The sequence below is a fragment of the Balaenoptera physalus genome (assembly GCF_965194825.1).
Source record: "Balaenoptera physalus genome assembly, chromosome: 8".
Lineage (NCBI taxonomy): Eukaryota > Metazoa > Chordata > Mammalia > Artiodactyla > Balaenopteridae > Balaenoptera > Balaenoptera physalus.
The window spans coordinates 58308131-58332975 of NC_138887.1; the positions used below are offsets into that span (position 1 = coordinate 58308131).

General features: G+C 36.4%; 1 long non-coding RNA gene and 1 pseudogene across 2 annotated transcripts in view; one reads left to right on the top strand and one right to left on the bottom strand.

Annotated features, from left to right (window-relative positions):
- Positions 1-706: 706 nt before the first annotated feature.
- Positions 707-24845, top strand: part of LOC309665934 — a 203104-nt gene continuing 178965 nt past the window's right edge. Inside the window, exons 1-2 of the long non-coding RNA XR_014266787.1 lie at positions 707-854; positions 1930-1962. This is a non-coding gene — a long non-coding RNA (uncharacterized lncRNA). The remainder of the gene's footprint in view (positions 855-1929; positions 1963-24845) is intronic.
- LOC309665915 (RNA-binding protein 3 pseudogene) lies at positions 19412-20482 on the bottom strand (annotated as a pseudogene). The gene has a single exon. The product of its transcript is annotated as an RNA-binding protein 3 pseudogene (transcript).

The following is a 24845-nucleotide window of genomic DNA, read 5'->3' on the forward strand; positions in this document are numbered from 1 at the left end:
CTATTGTAAAGTGAAACTTCAGTGTCAGCCATCTTCATATCAGGTGTTAAGTATTGACGCATATCGTGCTTCATGCTGCCTTACTTTCCTAGGAGCTCTCAGCTATTACCTGCTCCAGCTATTCCACCATTGTCAGCAATGATCACCACCTGCTGATGGCAAATTTTGATGGAGGGCAGGGTTAGAACAGATGGCCTTTAAGTCTGCTTTGGCTATGAAGCTCTGTAATTCTTAGAAGACCTTAATTTTTTAATTTAGCGCTCTTGATTAGTTCTGAAGCTTACCAACCAGCTATGCAGTCATTTCAAGGTAAAACATATGTTTTTTTTCATTTACTGCACCTATCTATCCTTTTCCTTTGTTGTCTGAAATGTAGAAGTTCCAAGTAAGGGACTACTGTAATAGAGCAGGACACTAAAGGGCTTTCCTGGGACCCAGGGTTTGGGTCCCGAGCCTGGCCACAGGTTGCTGTGGGACCCCTGCGAGGAGACGTGGACCTCGGGGCTCTAACAAGCGTGCACAGGACAGGGGCTGGGACGAGCTGAGGTCGGACGCGCCGCGGGTCCGCCCTCCGGGCAGGGATGTGTCAGCCTGGCGGAGACAGGGGCCCGGGACCCGCCGCAGCTGCAGTGCGTCTGGGACGCACGGCTTGGGCGGCGCAGGCGCGGCCCGGGCGATGGGCGGGTGGGCGGGGTGTAGGGGTCTAGAGCCCGGGGCAGGTAGGCCCAGCCCCTAGGTCACTCCCGGGAGCAGGTCTTGAGCGCGTTCCCTGCCTGGCTCCGGGCTCCGCGCTCCGCGCTGCGACCCGGTTAGTGTCGGCCTCCCTCTTCCCCGGCGCTGCGCCCGCAGGCTGAGTGAGTATCTCTGGCGCTCCTGTCTGTCCTGTCTTCCAGGGCATCGCGAGCAGCCCCCCTGTGCCCGCCCCGGACAGCCCATGGAGAGGGCGCCCCGCAAGGCCTCGGCTCAGTGCTTTTTTTGGGCAAGAACTCACGGTCAACACTGTTGCTTCTAAATTTTGCCTGTTTAGACAACATCCCAAGAACTGAAAGTTCCAAAATAGTTCTCCATATCATTTATTATGTTTTTTAGGGGGGCGGGGGAGGGGCGGACTAGGCCGTGGGGAGAGTAGGGGAGATTTGATCCAATGGAAACAGTAAATACTTTAAATTAGCGTATTTATGGTCTAGTTTCATCATTCAAAGCTGTCATCTTTTATTCCCTTGAGCAAATATGACCTGAAGTTAGACTCAGTGAAAAAACAAAGACCATACTGAGGGTAAAATATAGAGGGGTCTCATTAGACAAGCAGACCTAGTTTAATGGAATAATCCTGTTCAGCTGAAACTAGAACTGGTTAACAAAATGGTAGGATAAGTCGTTTGAAAGTTTAAAAAATAAGTTCCCATCGTCTCTTGCCTGCATCTAGGGTTAATGTTGACATTATATGAAAATAAAGTTTACGTTAACTTTGCTAATTGTGTTAAAACCCTGGCACTGTGCATATTTTACTGAGAGATACTTATCAACAGTTCTGTGAATGTAACCTATTTGGAAGAGGAGAATTGGGGGGGGGGGGCAGGGAAACGGGGATAAGGAAACTTTTCTGAAGTAGTTTACAGGTTTGGCATTAGTTTTCTAAGCTACCTTGATACAACTTCAGTTTCATGTATGATAGAGTAAAAGGAGTCTGAAGATTTGTGTTGGAGTTTTGCTTACTAATGGTGTGGTCTAAGACAAGTAACAACAGTTTGGGAGCAGTTTCCTCAACCTTAAAACAGTGTCAGTGGTTTGATTAGCGGGAATACGCTATATAACTGTTTTTCAGACTGTACATGCATATTCGGCTTCCCCACCCCTAACGGCTTGAGGTGGGACAGGGTGTTTCCAGGTGATTCTGATCATGATCTTTTCCTCTTCCCTCTCCATCAGGAGACCCTTGAATACTCCTAGACCAAAGGCTGGGTAAGTTATCTAACTTTATAAACTGTTGAGTATTTGATTTTTCTGCCAAAGATTTTTCTTTAGTCATAATTTTTTTTTCTTAAGCAAAAAAGTAGTAAAACGTAGGTTTAAACTGGGTAGAGTGGTGAATAATTTACCTTTGAGTTGTATTTGAAATGTTGTTTAGTTGAAATATTATGTCTAAACATGAGTGTGGCACATACGTGTTAAATTCACTGTGTGTGGACCTAGATGTTTAAGAATGAATACTTTGAAAGTCTTCCTGGGTTACATGAAAATAGCTTATACACTAATTAAACCTTTAATTTCTAATTTGGTTCACTTGTATCTCGGACTGCCTGGATGAGTTCCTCTAAAAATTAGACTCACCTGAGTCCCTTCTTTGCCTTAAGATGTACTCTGTTTTCCCTGATTTCACTAGAATTTACCTTGAATCATTATCTGTGATGAATTTCTATTTCGAGTACTTAAGATATTTTATCATTAAATAAAATAATTAATTATTGTAATTAATATATAAATTATATAAGTTAATCTTTTATATGGTTGCTATAATATATACATGTAAATATACTTGAAGGTGAGTGTAATATAAAATTTGATGTCTGATTAGATCATGACTATACATATATCCATGGTATTTTGAAGGATTGGGGGTTTGCTACCTCGTTTTCTGGTGTATATTAATAATTCGAGTTGAGATCTCAGCCCTAGATGAGGTGTTATTTGAAATTGCTTAGGTTGGATGGATAGTCTATGCAGATCAGATTCTGTAAACCTCTTCATCAGGTATTTCCAAGGTTACCGTTGGGAAAATTCTCCCTTTTCTCTTTAACCTCTAAGATATCATAACATGTGTTAAACATTGGAGAATTTCAACTGAGGAATACAAGAATTGTGCCCATGTGTTGCGTACATTTCAAGGCAGATCTACCCCACTCACATAAGACTTGGAAACAAGATAGTGAAAATGTAGTTTTCAATTGAGTTTATCAGTTACTAGGAAGATATATTAGGGGTAGCTAGAGGTTTGATGAGGATGTTGAGATCTGTGGAGAGGCTTGTTTGGGTCAAATTATCAGTGCTTTACCCGTTTCCTATGGAGGAATGAAACGAGAGCCTTTTTGAAGAAGGGGAATGTTTCCCCCTCACCTGAAATCAAGTTGGAGAAGGTTCAAAGTATCCATTCATAGGGCTTGGTAATGTTTCTTGGAGTTTTGGAGATTAACACATGTGCCTGAAAAGATGAGACAAATGCACCTGCCTGAGCACAGAGAGTTAGGAAGCTGCATTAGGAGTAAACTGCAATGACGTATGTAGTGGGGGAAGGATGTATAAATTTGACTGTTGATTCTTGGGAAGAAGTTGGCCTGAAGCCATTTTGAAAGTTTTTCTAACTAAGAGGATCAAAGGTGGACCTCGCGAAGTGAGTGGAAGCCACCAGCAGAGAGGAATATTTCATGTCAGGGCAAGTTCAGTGTTCAGCTGGATGTCCTTTGAGAAATGGACAAATGTGTTCCTTCTCCCCAGTCAGGATTTGTCCTCTGTCACCCGGAGGACTCTGCCTGTACATGACAGTGGTACCTTCCCCTTCCCCCATGTGACCCCTAAGGAGTCACAGTCTAGTGAAGGGGGAAGGACGAGGAGAAGAAAGCACTAACCCGGTCACCACTACAGGCTTCTTAGTCTGAAATAGGGTCAGGCTGGGAAAAGCGGAAGTTTCACCTTCCTATGAAGTTTGAGGTTTTGATTATTATGTTAAGTGGACATTTTAACTAGTGAAATGAAATTATTCTTTTTTTTTTAAAGAGTTTTTTTATTTTTAATTGCCTTGCAAGTACTTTTTTAATTAATTAATTAATTTATTTATTTATGGCTGTGTTGGGTCCCCGTTTCTGTGCGAGGGCTTTCTCTAGTTGTGGCGAGCGGGGGCCACTCCTCATCGCGGTGCGCGGGCCTCTCACCATCACGGCCTCTCGTTGCGGAGCACAGGCTCCAGACGCGCAGGCTCAGCAGTTGTGGCTCACGGGCCCAGTCGCTCCGCGGCACGTGGGATCCTCCCAGACCAGGGCTCGAACCCGTGTCCCCCGCACCGGCAGGCAGACCCTCAACCACTGCACCACCAGGGAAGCCCTGAAATTATTCTTTTGATTAAAGGGAACTGGAAAGCTGTGGATACTTCCTAAGGTTTTATCCAGGAGCAGGGAAAGAACTAGCCCAGAGAAGGTTGAAAGACAGTGGGAGAAAGTTTTTTATGCTCACTAAGGAGCCTAACTTCTTTAAAGAAACAGTTATTCCATAATTGCTTTGTCTCTGGCTCAGCTGTGGGATCTTGGCCAATGTGCTTACTTTGTCCAAAGCTTTGGTTTCTATATCAGTACCTGAGCATAATATTAGTACTTACCTCAAATCTTATAGTGAGAAACAGATCTTATTAACACAGTGCCTGACACAATGTAAGCAAATAATACGTTATTAATACTTTTGATTTTTACACAAATGTCATAACTCCTAGTTCAGTATTGGGCTCAGTTAGGTGCTCATTCATCTGTTTAGTTGAATTACCAGAATGACTGGGGTGAGGCAATAGAAATCAACAGATTTCTGAGCCTGGGCTAGAAGAAAGTGGTGACCAAAAGCATAAACTTATCTTGATTCCTTGTTTCTGGCTGCTGTTCCCAGATGTGAAGAAGGAAGCTTCAGCTTCCCTAATCAGTCTTCTTTGACTCCTTTAATAGTAAACACAATAAAATAGCTTCTTAAAGATACAACTAAACATGTAGCTATGAAAATAGGGGCACAAATCAGGGACTCTATGGGCCATTTATATAAAATAGTTTTAGGGGAAAAATAAAGAAGAAAGATTCTGGTAAAGTTCAAAATGGAGTCCAATTGTTGAAGGCAGAGCTAATATTTGAAGGTCAGATTGCACAGATGTGTAAATCCAAATGCCAGTTAATTATTTTCAAATAATCCAACATCAAAGGCACATGTGGCTGTGGATAGTATGTAAACATTTGAAATCTCAGAACCACTGCTTTGGCTTTAAACACTGGGAAGGTGTTTAAATGGTACTTGAATGGTGACTATCCGAGAAGTAGTATCACTTTTGCTTTCTTTGACTTTGTAACTTCCAGTGGTCTGAGGAAAATAAACCAATGTATTATGAAATTAAAGACAAATACTAAATTTCAGAGGAGAGATACAGGTTTAGAAAGGCTCTAAAAATGTGCAGATAGGTTTTGATAATCTCATAAACAAAAAGGCTTGGCTTGGCTTTGGCCGTTTTCTTAACTTTTAGTAAAATTATACAAATAAGTATCTGCATGCCAGGGAAATTAACCTCAGTTAATAAAACATCCAAAACAGAAGGCATCCAACTCACTATGACTTGTTCAACCACACAAATTGAGCTATAGTATATATAAAAAAATGAATATTCGTGGTGCATTTTTCTGTTCTTTAAAAGAAGAAAAAGTACCTAGCTCTTTGATCTTCTTGTCTCTAGTCTCTTACCTTTTTAAACATGGTTTCAAGGATGCTTATTTCTCCATAAATATGTAATCAGTAGGATCTGACAAAATAACTTTGTGCAACTCCTTGTTCATTTTCCCTCCACAGCTTCATAGCTCTTAAATTAGAGATTAAAAAAAAAAAAGGAAAATTCCAAGGGTGGGAGGCAAAGGATCAGTGCGAATCCATCTGAAGTTGAAAGAATATTTTGATATTTTTAACTAAGTGTCCATATTGGGGTGTACAGTATCATTATCTTTTCATAGAATAAACTACTGCTTTGAGAAAATAACCCAAGTTTTGGAGAGCAGTAAATATTATAATTTTAGTGAAAATGTTGTTATAAATATAGAGTTCCATATTTTAAAACTTAGTTCTTTCCTGTACCCATCTTGTCTTCTGAAATTAAGTGTTAAAACAAGCTTGGAAAGTAATTTTGAGTTGACGGTGTATGCACAGGTCATGTAACTCTACTCCCCCATTTTATAACTGAATCTTAGATTAAGGTTCTGCATCAACTGGTAGGGCTGGGAAGATTAAAACCTTCGCGTACATCTTTAATCTCCATGATAAAAAGCAGTCCAAGAAAGTTAAGATTCTGTGGCAGTGTTTTGTTTTTGTTTTATTTCAAAGGTTTGATTTTTTTTTTTTGTGGGTGGGTCAGTTTTACATAAGTGAGAATAGCTTAATTTGATACAAATATTAGTTTTATTTAATGAAGGAATAGGAAATAATATTTTAAAATCATTTGTGTAAATTGTCTTAGTTTAGAGGTATAAAATCATAGTTCAAAAATGTGAGAGAACATTTATCTGGAAAAAGCCATAGGAATTATTATTAATAATCCTTTCCTTCTTTAGTAGATTATGGCAGTCTTTCTTAAAACTCTCATTTTTTTCAACATTTTCTAGATTCTAACTTTTGTTGAATTAAAAAAAAAAACACAATTCTTAAGGAATTTGAACCAGCTTTCTTATTTTGATTATTCAGTTATTTTTAATAGTGCTGATTTTACAACTTTCAGTGCTTGATGTATTAAATATTTTATGTTCTGGTTTATATATTTGAATGTTCAAATTCTGGTAAACTCAAGTAGTTCTGAGTTACATGGTGTTTGTCAAATTTATTAACTACTTGGCACACAATTTTTCTTAAATAGCTTTATAGGTGTTTACTGAATTATATTATAGAAATAATTGTTTATTCATTTATAATCTACATGATACCATAGATGTATAGAAATTCATTTGCCAATAAAAATCCCACCTGTGAGAATTTTTATAGATAGGAAAATAATTGTTTAATAAATGATAATGAAATTGGCAATCTGTTTGAAAGGAATCAGATTGTGGTTGAATTAAATCATTAATTATTTTAACTCTAGGCTGTATTTAAACTATAATTAAAGGATATTAAACTTGTTAACTTGAATGATTTATAAGACAAATGATTGTGCTAACACTTGTTACTGAAATCAGTACATTTTAGTATAAAGTAATGAGTAAAATAACCACTCCATTTAATTTAGAAGACCTGAGTTTTTATAAGGTTTAGAAATTTCACAAGTATTCATCCACTCTTCAAACTCCTTTAATTAAATTTCTCTTCAATCACCATGATTTAAAGTAAAACACCTTTTGCATTGGGTAAAAAATGATGCCCTTAATTTAACCAGCCATGTGACAGACTTGATGTGAAACCAGGTAAGTAACAATGAAAGCTGCTATTAGCGATAAATATAAAACACATTGAATAGTTTCACAGGAATTTTCATCTGTTTAATGTACAGTGATGTTAGAATCATTGGGAGTATTTGAAGGAAGATTTGGGTAATAAAGGGTAGATGGTAGTTCATCCATGTTGGTTCCTGGAATTGGCTGTAAAATGCATCATGAAATAAATTTCTCCCATTTGCTATTTTGTTCCTAGGTATCTTTGATATTGTGCATGAGAATACCAGGCTGAAATAGTGGGACTTAAGTACTTAAATAGGTGATTCAGAATCAGATATTAAGTATAGGAGTATGGAGCATCTGTAAATATTTTAAACATTGTGGCTAATATATCATAATATATTTAATGCATGACTGAAACTGGGTTGTCTTCTAGTAACAGTTCAAGAATCCAGAGTTGGATTTGGTTCTTTTAAAATTATATTGTCATTGACTTGTAATAAATGTTGTTGATTTATCACAAAACAATATTCTTGCTAGCATAAATCATTATCACCATGATAGTACTTTCAATCACACACACTAGAGATTTGATATTCTTACATGTTTGGAGGATGTTGCACTCTTGATTTAAACAAAACTAGCCCATCAATGGTGACAAATGTGGTTTCTGGAGCCGGACTGACTGCATGCAAATCTTGGCTTCACCATTTCCTAGCCGTGTGATTTTTGAATATATTAGCTATCCTCCCTGCGGTTGAGTTTGTAAAGTGACATATTTATACATCTTCAATGCCTTGCTGTGAGGGTTGAATGACTTAATATATATAAAGCACTTAGAATATTGCCTAGCACATTTGAATTACCCACAAGTATTAGCTACCAGCTAGTTTTCCCCCTGCCCTTTTTGTCCTGCTGTAGTGCTTTTCAAATTATTTTTTGCTAAATTCTCACCTCTTGCTTTCTCCTGCTAGATTCATATCTGTTGGGTTTATGGAAGGAACTAACTTCTGTAAGACTAAATTATGTGTGTATGTGGTTATGTAAATATATGTAAAGGTGTGTGTGTATATGAGAGTCAGATAAGTAATATTTTGATGGACAATATATCAGAAGGATTTATAGGGTTTCTCTTTACTCTAAAGAGCCATATTCTTGTTAGAGACAATTGTGTGGACTGTTCTACATATGTACTTAAACACAGTGTTTACAAACTTTGTTCAGGGACCGACACAGGACATGCACACCTATCATTGTGTATATTAGATCACTTGTTCCGAAAATTCTTGGAAGATTCCTTTAATGACGACAAAGCTGTGAACCATAACATGATAGGCAAGGAATTTTTTCCCCAAAGGGTACCGAGAATTCAATGTGGGAAGCTTCCAGTTTGGTGGTTAAGATTGACTGAAGGTTGCTTTTGCTACTTAATAGCTGTGTAACCTTACACAAGTTACTTAACCAGAACTCCCTCTTTAAAATGGCTTGAATTTTACATTTCCCATAATTCATATAAATGCTTTAGTATAATTCAGACAATGTTGCTTATAGTTTAAATGATTAAAACAGGAGCTGGCAAAGAGTAAACAGTGGAATATAAGATTGAGGTTTTACATCTAACTCTACCAATTGTCTCAAATGTTTGCTTTTGTTTTACAAAGGGAACTAAGGAAAAAAAAAACCCCACAATTATTTCCTTCTAGATGAACAGTTCTCTAAGAGTATCTCTAGTATTGGACCAATACAGCATCTTTATATATGAACAAGAGTTTTTTTTCAATGAAAGTAGCATTTGCAAAACAGCTTGTGTTCACCTTAATTTGGAAACATTAAAAATTAATGTCAAGGTGTAAAATTAGGTTGTATCCCACACTTGAAATATTTTTTGATAACTTAAGCAAAAATCTCAATGTCGCATGATCTATCCATTCCATAAGTGTCCATTTACTTCTCAGTTGTTTTTTTACAGAATAATCTTCTTAATCAGCTCAACAATAATGAGAAACTGCCTTGGTCTTCAATTTTGTTTCGATTGTGGAAACAGCCTTGGAAGTATCAATTCTAGATATACCTAACCACATCTTGTCTTGCCACAATCTAAACAAAATGAACAGACCCTATAATAAGAATACATTTCTTATTATAGGATAAAGCAATTTATGACTTCCCCAGTGGCAGTTTGAAAATATGTTGAGACTTTGGAAGATCTGTTAATCTGGGAAAAAGAAAAGGACATGCTTATATCAAAAATATGTGCCCTTGAAGTTAATGTCAGCAAATGAGCCCCCAAATCAAACCCCAACCCAGAAAGCTTTGTTTTTTTAATAAAAGGTTGACAAAATAGAAAAGTTTTATTCTCCAAATATGCAGGTCCACATTTTATTAGTTTTTCAGAACATTAGATAATAGACCCATGTAAAATGAAAGGAAATGTGTCAGCTAAAAATGAAGAATTCTGAATGAGCAATTATTAAAGCTTTCATCCTCGTGACGGGACAGCTGCAGGGTTAGAGGCTCACACTAAGTCACTCAATGCTTACAGAATACCCAGTGTGTGCCGAGTTCTGAATAGTGCAGCAACATCTATGGAATATATTGGATAATCACAAGTCTCCTTTTAGGCATAAATTATTTTACATTGCCCAAGGATCTTTTCAAACAAGTAGAGGATATTATAAAATCAAGCATTTACTTGAAATCGGCTTTACTATTTGGAAACAAAATTTATTTGTGAGCTCTACTTATAACTGTACACAGTGATTATTATGAAACTCCTTTCAGTTAAATAAAACAAATGTTAAAGGCTTTATACAGTATTCTCTTTTAGAAATACAAAATCTTTTAGAAACACGTTATAAGGCATCTTGCCAGAGCAGTGATATTTAAAGATGGTTATAACAACTGCAGATATCTAGGGAGGTATAAAGACAGTTAAGTTATTGTATGTACATTTTAAACCACATTCTGCCAAGAAGGATAAAAGCTTAAGGGAGGAGTGTGTTGGTTTTTTTCCCTCTTTTTTCAAAGGTGTGTGCTTGTAGGAAATGGAGAAAATCAATAAAAATTTATACTCATGAAAGACATGCCCAACATTGCCTTTTTTTCCTTCTCCTTTTCTGCATTTGTATTGGACTGTAGAAAGACAAGGGAGTAGGAATGAGAACGGAATAATCTTCTGGCAGCTGGGAGTTGTACAGACTAGAGAACAAGGAGAGAAAAGCCTTCTGTCATTCAGGACAGAGCAAAATATAAAACTCAGATTCTGAGATTAAGTAGAGATGAGAATGGTGTACAAGGTATTTATCTCTTAAAAAATTTCTCTATAAAATTATATAATTTAAAAGTTAAAAAGATCCTGTGCTTAAAACTATGGAAAACACAGAAATAAGTTAACTATTTCAAGGGCAGACAAACATTAATTTTACTTCTTTGAACAGATCCTTACATGTTGCTAATTTGAAACACTTTTGCAATAGCATTTTAAACTAATGATTAGCAAGGAAGTAATAAACTCTCAATTTACTCTATATTTGTCCTCTGTAACTTTGTATCCCTTGCTTCCTAATAAAATACCATTCCTGTTAGGCCCCATTGCTCTTAAAAAACTGCCACTGTTCATTTTTGTCTTTTTACCGTTAAATCTATTGGGGACATTCTCTACGCTTTTCTGGGTATTTAATTTTTTATGTATCCTATTACCTATGTTTTACAAATATGGCTTTTTTTGCTTTTTAAATGATTGAGCACACAAGTCTCCTTTTTCTCCTTTTTTCAATTTTATTGTGATATAATTGACAAAACTGTAAAGATATTTAGAGTGTACATTATGGTATACATTGAGAGGATTCCTCCCTGTCTAGTTAATTACCACATCCATCGCCTCACATATTTATCTTTTTGTGTGTGAGAACATTTAAGTTCTCCTTTCTTAGCAAATTTCAGTTATACAGTAGTGTTATACAATAGTGTTATCAACTGTAGTCACCATGTTATATATTAGATCCTCAGATCTTATTCATCTTATAGCTGAAAGTTTGTGCCCTTTTACCAACATTTCCTTATTTCCCCCAGCCCCTAGCAACCACTTTTCTACTGTTCTATGAGTTTGATTTTTTTATTTAGATTTTAAATATGTGATGTCATGTAGTATTTGCCTTTCTGCTTCTGACTTGTTTCACTTAACATAATGCCTCAGGGTCCATCCGTGTTGTTGCAAAGTGCAGGAGTTGCTTCTTTCTCATGGCTGAATAATATTCCATTCTGTATATACACCACATCTTATCTCTTCATCTGCTGATGGACACTTAGGTTGTTTCCATATTTTTCTGGCCATTTAAAACATCTCTAAAGGGTAGGATTAAGTTCTGCCTCTTTGATTTTGTCCTTTAAATATTTTCTGCTGCAGCCCTCACCCCTTTCACTAATTAAATTGTGAATAATTAAGTTAAATAATTAAATGATTATTAACTATGAATACCTCTTTTTTGATTTACAATTATAAAAGAACTCTAACCTGAACGCAGCTCTCTCAGGCATGGATACTATATTCCACTTCTCCTATGTCTTTCAGTGCCAACAGTAGTGACAGACACAGCATTGGAAATAGAAATGAGGGCCAATCACTGTAAAATTATGTTAAAATACTATATTGCAGTTACAAAAATACTAATTGTTTTGTTAATTAAATATAATGGTACTCTAGGCTTAAAGGTGGGGCAAAACCAGTGGAAGATGCTTGGTATATTCTTTTGTCATATTTCCTATAGATTTATGAATAGGGCAAGTGTTCCCAAGTATGGGGGCAATTATGGGAATCTTATCAAAACGTAATTGTTGGGATTGACATATATATACTAATATGTATAAAATAGATAACTAATAAGAACCTGCTGTATAAAAAATAAATAAAATAAAATTCAAAAATTCAAAAAAACACATAATTGTATCAGAAAAAGCCCACTACACATATATTAAAAGGATCAAAATGTCATAGTAGGTAGTTGGAGGGGGTGGACATAGTAGGACAGTATCTTAAAAAAATGAAAGAAACTTATGGAGGTATTTTCCTCTTATTTACAATAGTTTAGGGTATTATGATTTTCCAAACAAAATGAGAGGACGGTATGACCTGATCCTTTCACCTTATGTTTGAATCCTACAGCCAGTCAGTACAAGGATCTCTTTTAAAAACATCTGATACCAGGCGCTACCCATTTTCCCAAAGATCTTTTATTAATGCTTTGATACTCAAATTAATCTTTTCTGAAACTTGGATTCTTTTCTTCAGTTTTTAATTTGTTAAACTCTGTTATATCACCATTTGTCTATGGCTTTCCAATTGTATTTTCCAACATCACTTTATAAATAATTTGCTACTTTTAAAATTTTACTTTGTAAATGATTTAATATTATTTGCATAGTATTTTCAGCATTCCAGTCGACAGTCAGTAGGGACTGAACGTTAAAGAGGTTGAGCAACGAATATGGAAAACTAGTATTAATTGGGGAGATTTCAGTGATAATGGGTTTTACAGGTCATCAATTCACTTATGAATATTTTTGGGTAGTGATGTTTTTCTATCCTACCTTATAAATTCAGGTATTTGGAAAATGAACGTTAGGGTAATGGGAGACCCTTATAAATATTTGCAGCTAGAGGTATATAAAAAGTATCCTTAAGGACAAATTGTGACTTGACTAAGGATCAAGCGTGACACTCATGGAAGCTTCCTAACCAGTAGTCTCAGAATTCTCTGCAATTGGCAAGGTGGACAATAATGTCTCTGAAAGCATTCATCTGTGGGTGCATACCAACCATGTTTCAAATAATTTCACCCAGTCTCACACCTTCAAATACTATTCATTTCCTTTTCCTTCCCCCATTCTCTTACCTCTCCTCCTCTTTTGTGGTTGGTGCTATCTTTTAAAACAATTTCTGGCTGCTTTGTTTTTGAGATACCTTTATTTTTATTTCAAGAAACTTTATTTTTTGAGCAGTTTATGCTCATAGGAAAATTGAGTAGAATGTACAGAGACTTCCATATAGCCCCCCTCCCCACCCCCTGCAGTTTTCCCTGTGAACATCTTGCACTGGTATAGTACATTTGTTAAAATTGACAAATGAATGTTGATATATTAACTATATCCCATGGCTTATATTAGGATTCACTCAGTTTTACCTTTTATGTGTTTGACAAATGTATAATCATATATTGGCAATTAGAGTATTGTGCAGAGTAGTTTCATTGCCCTAAAAATCTTCTGTGCTCTGTTCATCCCTCCCTATCGACTAATCCCTGGAAACCACTAATCTTTTTACTGTCTTCATACTTTTTTCTGTTCTACAATGTCATATTGTTGGAATTATACAATATATAGCCTTTTTCAGGTTGGCTTACTTAGCAGTTCTCTTGATGTATTATCTCCATTCTGACCTGTCACTTACTCTTTCTTTTGCTGAGGTCTTTACACCTCTTCCAGTGGTCTTCATGAAAAGAACTTAAATGATCCCATATGTGCTCTTTCATTTATGTGGCCTGCATCTGGTCTGTGGAAAATCCTGATAAATTCATTTTCTTGAAAACTGAGTACCAGCTGACTAGTGGGAATGACCTCTCCATGGTGCCTTTCATCAAAAAAAAGGTAGCCAGGTGTTTGACCTTAACCTGGAAAATGCAAAGCTGATAAGCACTCATTCAGTGGATCTCCTTCCCTTCCTACAGCTCTTCTTTATTGATTTGGAGTTGGGAGATAGGGCTTCCCATCCCTCCATTCTTCAAAATGACTGTACTTTAAACCTTCATCAGTGTGACTGAGGGGTTTAAGAGTCATTGCACTGATTTGTGGTCCCCATAATAAATCCTTATCTAGAATCTTACTTTGGAAGCTCAGTTTAACATTTTAGAGCAGGAGCAACTCAGAACATATTTTTTCTTCAAATATTCAGAGATTTATCAGGAATGCCTCTACTTTTTCTTTTTTGTGCCAAAATGTCACTTAAGGAGTGACTTTCCCAGACCCTTCAATGTCATATTTCCTGTTTTCATCTGGATACCATCTAATTGACAGTTCTAAAATATGTGGCAAGTAAATAAAGCAAAACTACCAGATCACCAAATACTAAAACAGAAGACATATGTTTGTGACATATATACATCAAATGCAAATAATATACACTTAACAATTTACCTATGAGAGGAATGGATCATGGGATTCTTAAATAAAAAAGGTAGGGCACTGAGAGTTCTTTGACTCCAAGAAAGTGCTCCTCTATGAAATAACCATAAGGAATTAGTTTATAAATTATTATATATACATAAACAATTTTTTAGATTTCTATACTGTTTCCTTTAGATTGCTAAGTATGAGAACATGACCTAATTTTCTCCAGCTTGTGCCTCATAATGGGTATTTGCTCTATTTTATATACAACTATTTTCTCCTAGAGTTACTCTTCTACAGAAAGCACTTCCAAAATTGACTCATTAAAAACAGTTCTGTGAATCTTAATCAAAGATTCATAGTTTGTATTCATGTAGTTCACAACTTTGTGAATTGCCAATTTTTGTTGAATTATTTACATAAAAATGAATACATTTTAACTGTTCGTTAATTGGCAGTATCTAATAATATCTTCTATTTGCTACTTGCCTTGCGGACATTAAGAAAATGGTTCTGAAATTCAGTTGGCATTTTGGGAGGCTGGCCTAGATAATCCTATTTCTGGAGAATCACTGATTTATGCCAGGCCTAGATAATCCTATTTCTGGAGAATCACTGATTTATGCCAGAACGTACTTTAAAAAATCTCTTCTTAAAGTTACATCACTGTTTTCCTTAATCCTTAATTCAGTCCATGGACTCTGTTTTTGTTTTAAATTGTTTGCCTTCTAACAGCTGATAATCTGGAAAAACTTAAGCTAACACCAGCCAACAGAAGGAAAACTCGGTAAACATGGTGTGACATAGCAGATAAGAGCATAGAACTATAAAGCCAAGCCGAGGGATATGAATCCTTTTTTGTCATCTCCTGAGTTACATTGAGTAGGTTTCTTAAACTGTCTGTGACTTAGTTTTCTTTTGTATAAAAAACGAGTAATAGCACATATCTTGTAGGGTAAAGATGAAGATTAAATGAGTTAATATATGTAAAGAGCTTCTCAGTGCCTGCGACATGAAAAGCGCTCAGTAAATGTATGTGTGTTAGTATTTGTAAAATAGTTACAAATCCTATTTGTCTAGCAGTACCAGGAATCATAGCATTTTCAATTTTTTTCCACATAAAGAATAAATGAAAGTTAATCAACTGAACTTCTGTGATTACCGTTTGCACCCACCTGGCTTGAGAAACTATTGGCTTACGAAACTAAAAATAATAAAATCAAATCAAACATAGGACACCAGAATTTAAATTGACACGGTCTTTTATTTTAAGAGACATTGGCCGTGGTTCAAACCATGTGGAAAAGCGTTCAGAAATGTCCTTTGTTCATCAGGATGTTTAATCCTATACTGTAGGGAAAAAAAAACACAATAGTTCTCAGGAAGCATATATACCATTCTGAAAACAACTTATTCCCAAAAGAAATAGTGTCAGCTTCCTGATGGGCTTCTGGAGTTTGGTTCCCTCACTTGCCTCTCTAGAGGGGCCTCTGTTTGAACCCCTAACGCTAACGAGGTTCTGTGCAGTGCCAGAATCTATGACTAAGAGCTCATGCCCTTGATCTTTTGCTAGCTTAAATTACCTTCTTTGATTTTGGAACAAATTATTCTGAAGGCTTATTCCCATTCTAGCATCCTATCTACTTTCCTTTTACATGTTTACTTTTTCCCTGGTTTGTTCTTCTTATAAATCTAGAGGTGCAAACCACAGGGAGTGTGGGTGCACACTGAGCATCGCAGTGAGGGAGAAGGTGAAATGTTTTCCTAGTTCTCTGCAACCAGCCCCTGCAGACCTCCAGCCAATACCCACACTATACAGAAAGCTTTGAGGATAAAAATTCAAAGTGAGATCCAGAAATTGTTTAAAAAATGTCTCAAGTGACTAAGTTGATAGTTACTTTCCCTATATTAATGTAACTTTAAAATGGCAAATGGTTTCTCCTCATAGGTATCTTTTTCTAATATTCTATATTTCATAAGTTATAACGTATATGGTCAATAATGTTACACATTTAAAAAATAACTGATGCTCAAATTCCAATACTGACCATAGTTCTACATGGATCAGTACTAAATCTTTCAGACAAATTAGTCTTTACATTGAGCAAAACAAAGTCATTATATGCATATTAGGTGCCACAACATAATTTGAATTAAGAGGTGAGTGAAGAACATACAGCTTTTTATACTACTTGATATGTGATACTTTCAGCCTTAATTCTCTACCACATTTTTACTGTTAGCAAATTATTCCAATGGCTAAACCATCAGCCATCTGCTCATTAAGTGAAATAAAACAGGTAAAATGTCCTGTATAGTGTGTGGTGCCTAAAGGGGTTCATTAAATATTATATTCTTACCTCCTTCAATTTTTATCCTACAAAATGGGGATATTAAGAATTTAATCAACTCCTTTATGTATATATAAGACTAGTGAGGGACTTCTCTGGTGGTGCAGTGGTTGGGAATCCGCCTGCCAGTGCAGAGGACACGGGTTCGATCCCTGGTCTGGGAAGATCCCACATGCCCTGGAGCACCAAAGCCCGTGCACCACAACTACTGAGCCTGTGCTCTAGAGCCTGTGAGCCACAACTACTGAGCCCGAGTGCCACAACTTCTGAAGCCTGCATGCCTAGAGCCCACGTTCCGCAACAAGAGAAGCCACTGAAATGAGAAGCCTGCACACCGCAACGAAGAGTAGCCCCTGCTCGCCGCAACTAGAGAAACCCCGCGTGCAGCAACGAAGACCCGACACAGCCAAAAATAAATAAATAAATAAAAAGACTAGCAAATTTGGTGATGGAATCAGGGACTAAAAGCTGCCTTATGATGTGGCTGGTTTATTCACTGAGTGGGGAGTTGGATGGAGATTACAAATTAGGGAAGTACTAAATGTTCTATAAGAGCATTTGATTTTAAAAAAGAGGTCCCTCCCTCTTCTGCCCATATAATTCTGGGGGGTATGAGTGTGGGAAGTATCCTTTCCCAAATTTCCAAGCTTACCTTAGACTTCGTCACAAAAGGATATCTCATTTTATTCTTCAGGAGGTCCAATACTGTTGAAACAGATGTTCCAGGGTTAGTTGGGAATGTAGACAGCCAAATTTGGACAGGGCAGTACCAAGAATATTACGCATCTGTAGTTTTTCAACTTGAATCCCTTACTTCTCCTTGTCTCTGTCCCTGCTTTGTAATTCTTAGAAAAACTGCCTTCCAAGCTGAAATGGTCAGAAATTGCCCTTTAATGACTTAGTCATTGCTTCATGGCCTAAAAGCTATTATACTCCTATATAAAAGGACTCATAATTATATTTAAGGGTTAATTATTGTAACTTTGCAAACTTTAATATAAGGGATCCAAGAGTTAAGAATTCTTATTTTCTAATATTTGAATTTTATGGGTTCTCCTTCTAGAAAGCCTAATCATTTTTTTGACTAGAATTTTGCTAAAATTAACCGTCTTCAGTATAGGTAGAACTAGTTATTCTATTAGTGTGAATGGAGGGAGTCGAATAAAGGTAAACTTCCACCTGGAAGCTTTCTGAACTAGAAGCCAAGCATCTTCTGGGCATACCTGCTTGTCTGGAATTTTGCACTAGGCGTCTAGTTAGTCATATTACTGTCTTGTTTTGTCCCCACCCACCTCAGTTTTCCCCTCTCTACCACTGCCAATGCGATTGTGGTCATATCATTATCCTATTTCAGAATTGTAGCACCAACTGGGTATTTGAGTCATTAAGGAATTCTTACTTTTTTTTTTCAGTTTGCTATTGGTATTGTGGTCATATTACAAAAAAGGAGTTCTTATTTTGTACTTATGATAGAAATGCAATATAAGTTAATGTTGATTTTCTTAAGAATGATATGTGATTTTTATTTACTTTGTGCATTATTTTCTAGAATTAGGTGTTTTTTAAAAATAAGCATTATTACTATATGAAAATCCTTCAATGGTATCTCATTTTTATGTTTATAATATTTCTTAACTTTTTAAAAATTAATTAATTAATTAATTAATTTTTGGCTATGTTGGGTCTTCGTTTCTGTGCAAGGGTTTTCTCTAGTTGCAGCAAGCAGGGGCCACTCTTCATTGCGGTGCGCGGGCCTCTCACTATCACGGCCTCTCTTGTTGCAGAGCACAGGCTCCAGACGCGCAAGCTCAGTAGTTGTGCCTCACGGGCCCAGTTGCTCCGCGGCATGTGGCATCTTCCCAGACCAGGGCTCGAACCCGTGTCCCCTGCATTGGCAGGCATATTCGCAACGACTGCGCCACCACGGAAGCCCCTTAACTTCTTAACAGTGTTAAAAGCCCTACCTACTTTTCAGTCAGATTGTTTTACATTTATTCACCGTCCTGTATTCCAGATATATCAAGGTATTTGCTGTTCAGTTTTTTGATTCAAGACCCTTTTTAGTCCTGTGTATTTGTACTGTTCTAAGTTGAATACCTTTTTCCTTCCTCAGTGTTGCTAACTCCTGTTCTTCCTTAGTAACCAGTGCTTATACATATTATTGAAATTTGACTATATCATACCTCGTGGTACATATTCTGGCCCTCCCCACCCCTTTTTTAGATAGTGAGCTACTTGAGAACAGATATTGTTTCCTAGCTTTATCTGGAGCGGCATATAGTAGGTACTTAAGTGCTGTTAAATGAATGAATACATTTGTAGCCCCAAAGCATTTTCTCTTACCCAGTGGAGGAAAAATGTTTCTAACTAAGAACAAAATCTCTATACTTGGAACTGAGGCAGATCATGGGGTTGAGACTTAGATTTCCTCCTTTCCTCTTCCTCCTTTATTGCCAAAATCTTCCTCCACACTTCCCCTAAAAAATTCAAAACTGGAGGTTGGGACAAATAACATGAATGTATTCATAGATGCTCTGTTAAAAACCAAAACCAAAACAAAAAACCTCAATGCCTCTCCATATTTTTCAGCATTAATGACCTTCCTTCTGTCATATCTTTTTTTTTGTTTTGTTTTTGTTTGTTTGTTTTCAGATTTCATTTTTAATCAACTCAGTGAAAGACATCCTAAATGCTACATGAAACACAACAGAATATTTTTTTCTTCCAGTATTAAAAAAAATTACACACAAATATTTTTAAGAAACTTCTATATAATCAAGGCAGAGATCTGGAGTAAAAAACACCTCTAAGTAATCATGTTCTTCATTTCTTATAGTTACAGTCAGAAATTGCTTCCTAATCACGATTAAACATTGTGTACAGGTGTTTAAAATGTTCCTAGATGCACATTATTTAAAAAAATCAGTCTGGCCAAACATTTTTTGCCAGAACCAACATTCCTGAGAGCCCGAACTAAAAAACTGGTAAAAAAGGAAGAAATATCCAGGCTCCACAAATGTCTCGGAATTTGTCTTTAAATGGGAGAAAAATTAAAAAAAAAAACACATGGAACTTTCTGAAAGGTCTTTAACAAGCTACTTTGGGAGCTCTACTCAAAAAAAGAAGTTGATGTAACTAAAACAGATGTTTCAGTGCAGCCCCAAAAATCTTTATAAAATACAGCCATTTGGAAGGATGGTCCTGGATCAGAAGAAGTTTTATTCCTTGTGTATCTACATTAGGTGTGCATGCCTCATCTCAGTTATCATAATTATCCCTGTAATTTCCTCCTGAGTAGCGGTCATAACCACCCTGGCTTCTGCTGCCATAGTCTCTGGACCTTCCATATCCATATCCATATCCTCCAGGTTGGCTGTCATACCTGCCACTTCCATAGCCCTGGTCCCCACCACCTCTAGAGTAGCTGCAACCACGCCCATAGGCCCCAAAGGCACCCCCTCTTGTTCCCCGGGCCGACTTGCCCGGTGGTCTACACAGATCTGACGACCGTCCAGAGACTCTCCATTCATGGCTCTCATGGCATCTGAGGCATGCTCTGGATTGGTGAAGGTGATGAAGCCAAAACCCCGGGATCGCTGAGTCTCCCGGTCCTTGACAACAACCACCTCAGAAATAGGTCCGAAGCTGCTGAACTGGTCTTCCAGAGCCTGCTCATCAGTGTTGAAGCTGAGCCCTCCCACGAAGAGCTTCGCTTCTTCAGAGGACATGGCGGTAAATTCAAGTCCTGGAAATTAAGTAAAAGGCCGAAGAGACAGCTACCGCCAAGAAGCCGAGAGACTGGGCTGTCATTTCTTTCTGTAGGCTAGACTAGAGTATAATTCACACAGATTTCCCTATTCACAGGAGTATCTGGAATGCATTTTTAGATGAAGTTAATATCACAAATTGTGGCTATCAGTTTTGATATTATCTAAGAAATATTAAAAATTTAGAACTTGTCTATCTTTAATGCAGATTATAATCTTACAGCACAGTAGTAAAATAGTGTCTCACAAGGGGGCTCTTTATGCAGTGCTGCATTGGAAGTTTATTTGAAGAAGTGGAAGAATTTGATCACTCTTTGGAAATCAATTCAGCTATTTTTCATGACTAAGTTTCCCTTATACTTAGAAAGAAAGCCTTTATTGTCTTCCCTCAGAACAGTGCTGTTTTGTCTACTATTTTATCTAAGGAACATTTTATTTGTCAACCAAAAAATAATTCGTCATACAAGTGCAGATTCATTAGTGTAATTTAAATTAATTCTTGTCAAATATAATGAGTTTGAAAAATGAAAACATGTGGCTATAGAATAATGAAAAGGCATTTTTCTCAGCTTGTTTTTCTGCCACACTTATGAAGTGGGGAAGAGGGAAGGAGAAAGTGAGAATGAGAGAGGGGGAATGGGAGGAGGAGGTGGGGAGGGGGAAAAGTACTCCATTCAGTTGTAACTATTCAGAAGGTAAGAAGGTAAACATGCATTTCTTTTTTTTTTTAATAATTGAAATTTCTTCTGTCTTTATATGCCTTTTGAAAAATTAACGAACATTGTAGAAATAATTTTTAAAGTATTGGATGCTTATGGCTCTTAATACCTTGCCTTTGCAGAGGCATAAGTAATAATTTACTCAGTAACAAGCAATAACATCAAAAAAGGAGTTTCATCTACTTAGAGCCTGAATAGTATACACTCTGAAAGCCTTTAACGTTTTTTGTCCTTTTTCTTTACCTTATTAACGCATTATGAAATTTTGAATATATATCAGCTCTATGCCAATCTCAAATTTGTTTACTTAGTTGTTCTTATTTTTTCCCTTGTTAAACATGCGTTTCTGAGGTCTAAATAATATTGGCATCTGATGGGAATTCTGATATGGTAATGATAGCTTCATTAAATCACTGTGATAACCTAATGCCTGGGATTCAGTTTCAATGGCTTCAAGATATCTCATGTTCTTGTATCTGTCTGAATTTCTATATAGTTTATTTTCCTTCATAATGCCAAAAAAAGACACATAACCTGTAGTAGTAAGCTACTTGAATGATCTAAGTTGTTTGAACAAGCAAGGAGACATTTTTCTTTCACTGATTCATTTCATGTTCTATTGAGTTGGGCATTTATATTTTTCTATCAATAGGATAATTTTTTAGAAAATTAACATGAATAATGTGCAGCAATGGAAAACTTTTCCCTGCTAGGTTCTTTGGCTGGTCTAATAATTAAATTGATATAAGACAGACTAACAGAAGAAACAAATTTAGTTATGTACATATGGGAACCCCACAAAGACATGACACTTAAAGGCAGTCAGCCAGTTGAGGCTTACATGCTATCCTGAGCTAAGGGTAGAGATAGGGGTCTGGGGCTTCAAAGGGGAGAGGGGTGATTCACAGGAGGATGAGAAGAGCAGATGTTTGGTAATCAGATATTTGCCCTGCTATGTAGAGGAGTCTTTCAGATAAAGTTATCTCTGGTAATAGCTCTCTCCTGGATTCAGCCCCCTATCCAAATTCTTTTTAGGCAGTTAAGAGGGAGGTAAAAAAGCTCTTTCTGAGTCTGCTGGTCTTGACTGCCTTCAGCCTCAAATAATTCATCTGCTAAAGTGGTGCATTTTGGGGTGGCATATTCTGCTCCCTTCACATACCTGCTTCTAAAAGCATGGAATCTAAGAATAAATTATTCCAGATTAGACATATATTAGTGTTAATGAAAGCTGAAATTGAGTTACATTTCCCATAATTTCTGTTTCTCAAACAAAAGCCAACTCTAAATATTTTCTTGCATTATTATTTAAAATGTATAATAATAATTTAGATTTTTTCTTCCATTTTTATTGAGATAATAATTGACATACAGCACTGTAACTTTAAGATATACAGCATAATTAGTTGACTTACATCATGAAGTGACTATCACATTAAGTTTAGTGAACATCATCTCATGTAGATACAAAGTTAAAGAAATAGAAAAAAGTTTTTTTATTACTATGAGAACTGTTAGGATTTACCCTTAACAAATTTCATATAGAACACACAGCAGTGTGAATTGTTTGTTATATATTACATCTCTAGTACTTATATATCTTATAACCAGAATCTTGTCCCTTTGACTGCCTTCATCCAGTTCCCTCTCCCCCACCTCCATTATTTAGATTCTTGAAAAAAATATCTTTTTAAAAGTATGTTTTTACAAATATCCATCTTCTAATATATGTGTATGCATGTATATAACATAGTGTCACATTGCTTCTAGTAGTATGAATGAAATTTCATGAAAATTCCTGGGAAATGAAAAACAAATGTTATTAAAGTTGAGTGTATATAATCAGAATGACAAAGTAAGAAATTACTCTTTTTTAATGTGGAAAGAGACAAAAATGTATTAAAAGTCCAAGGATTAAATATATATTATGTAAATTGTTAAATCTGAAAGTACTTTGAGTATTTTCACTATATTTTAATTTCCTAAAACATTAAAAAAAGTTAGACAAGTCAGTTACTAAGAAATTCAAAATAATCATTTTTTCAAGGATAATATTAAAATATCGATTAAAATGGTATTTGACAATATGTGGGATATAACATTATTTAGAAAAATAATAGTAGGCTTGAGTCATCTAGCTTTGCCATCTCTACCTTCTTTATTTCCCTCCATCAGCCTTCTCATTCACTTTTATTTTAAAAGCCTTTTGCACATAGAAGTCTACTACTCTCTCCCAAGATGTGCCATTGTCCCAGGTGACTTTACTATCTAACCTGGTGAACCAACACTACTTTGAATTTCTCAGTTCTAATGATTTCTACCTCCCATCCATGTTAGCCATCAACTCTTGTGGCCATATAAGAGGAGATACTAACATTAGAAATAGAAAAACTATGTCTTTTTAGTGGATGTTCATAGTTTACTTCTCCAGCATCCCATTTGCATTCTTCTAGCTACAGTCCTCTATTTCATTTTATTCATTCCTCCCTTGGGGATCCAATGCCATTTGTCTTGACGGTACTCTTTCTGGAGAACCCCCTTGGAAGCCAAAGTATTGCTAGTAACTAGTAACAGTAACTAGTTTAGCCTAACCTAAGCTGGTCCAATCTTTTTCTTTCACAGAATATTTGTGGAAGATTGGGAAAAACCCTTGGTGTTTCTTATTGGATGTGACTGAAAGGATATGAGGCTAAGGTTTCTATGGCCATTTGCTCTGTAGGAAACACTTTGACACCTATTGTACCTGGGAATGAAACCAAAAAAAACATGTTTTATACCCAAGAATGGAGATATTCCAAGTCCTGATATTTGAGCCCTGGGTCTTCTGGCATTAAGCTAACTCATCCCTTGGACTTTTCATTTACTTGAGCCAGTTCATTACCTTTTCCTTTAACCACTTTTGTTTCTGATACATATATCAGCCATTCCTAACTGATAATATCTGTAACCTTGATTTCAAATCTCATTTTCAGACCATAACTTTATCTTTCCAGCTTTCTGTCATACTACTTCACTTCTTTAACTTTTCTGAAATTGCTGTTTCCTTGACTCTTTAATGCCTAGGTAGATCTTGGCACATAGTATGTCTTGATAGATATCTGTCAAGTGAATGAGTGAATTGAAGGAGTTAGTGATATGACTCTTCTATTTAGCTCTCTCCTCTCTTCAGTTTTTTAAAATTTCATTTATATATGACATAACCACTTTCTTGGCAATACCCTCTACTCCATTATCCACCATTTGCCATCTCATCTCCTTGGTAAAACATTAATTTTTCATCAGTCCAACTGTCCTGTCTTCTCCATGATGCCACTTTGGCTGCTAAGCACATAGGACCATGCCACCCACTTTTGTAGGAAATGAACTCTATGATAAAGGAACTCTCTAATTCTCACCTGCACACCTAAAATTTAAATTCACTTCATACTTTCTCTTTCCCTTCTGATACAATGAACAGAGTGATTCTTCTAAGGTTTGTTCCTCCATCTGGGCTCTGGGTTCCATGTCTTCCCAGCTGGTTTGGGGTCTTTTGTTAATCAGTTATTCCTTCCTAATACTATATCTTTAACCTCAACCTTGCTATTTTTACTTTCTCACACATGTTTATTTTCTTTTTGTTTCTCCTTCAAATTCACGTTCTCTTCTAGTTTTTTTCCCCTCTCCCTCCTCTTAGCAAAACTTCTTGGAAGAGTTGTCAGCATA